At 40.8% G+C, this 863-nt stretch overlaps 1 protein-coding gene across 2 annotated transcripts in view; it reads right to left on the bottom strand.

Annotated features, from left to right (window-relative positions):
- The window catches only part of Casc4 (cancer susceptibility 4), an 80,525-nt gene that overhangs the window by 33,637 nt on the left and 46,025 nt on the right, over positions 1-863 (bottom strand). The window lies entirely within an intron of this gene.

Here is an 863-nt window from a genome sequence, read left to right as displayed (position 1 = left end):
AAGACTGTGTGGGCAATTTGATGGTATATGATCCTATTTTGTATTTTTACTGGATACAGAACCAGCTTTCCCTTGTGGTTAGGGGACAAGAGTCCTATATTCTGACATTGAAGATCGAAATGAATACTTCTCTTTTTTGATTGTTTTGTGACACAGGGTTTCTCTGTGTAACAGTCCTGACTGTGCTAGAATTCACTCTGTAGACCAGGCTGGCCCTGAATGTATAATCTGCCTGACTCTGCCTTCTGAGTGCTAAGATTAAAGACGTGCCCCACGAAGCCCAGCTTGAATACATCATTTCCTATTTGGGCCAGCAAATACAGGCAAATCATCTACAATCTACAACACAGAATGGAGATGGAGGTTTCTGGCCTGCCTCGTCCTGCAACGATTTAGTCCCAAAGAAACACACATAGGCTTAATATTAATTACATACTCTTTGATCTATTAGCTAAGGCTTATTATTAACTAACTCTTATATCTTAAATTAACCCATTTCTATTATTTTATATCTTACCATGAGGCTTGTGGTTTGTTACTTCACATCCTGTTTCTTTGGTAGCTACATGGTGTCTGCCTGACTGTGCCTTCTGTCTCCCTGCATTGTTTAGTTTTTTTCTACCTAGCTATATTCTGCTCTGCCATAGGCCAAAGCAGTTTCTTTGTTAACCAAATGGTAATAAAACATATTCACAGCATACAGAGGGGAATCCCACATCAATAGAAAGTTAATATGAATATGATGGTATCATGACAGAAGCCACTGTTCACATGAGTGTTCAAAAAGAGCCATCCAGCCGGGCAGTGGTGGCGCACATCTTTAATCCCACTTTAATCCCAGCACTCGGGAGGCAGAGGCAGGT

The sequence above is a fragment of the Microtus ochrogaster genome, assembly GCF_000317375.1.
Source record: "Microtus ochrogaster isolate Prairie Vole_2 chromosome 14 unlocalized genomic scaffold, MicOch1.0 chr14_random_1, whole genome shotgun sequence".
Classification (NCBI taxonomy): Eukaryota; Metazoa; Chordata; class Mammalia; order Rodentia; family Cricetidae; genus Microtus; species Microtus ochrogaster.
The sequence above is the reverse complement of the archived record's forward strand: the minus strand, read 5'-3'. Positions and strand labels throughout refer to the sequence as shown.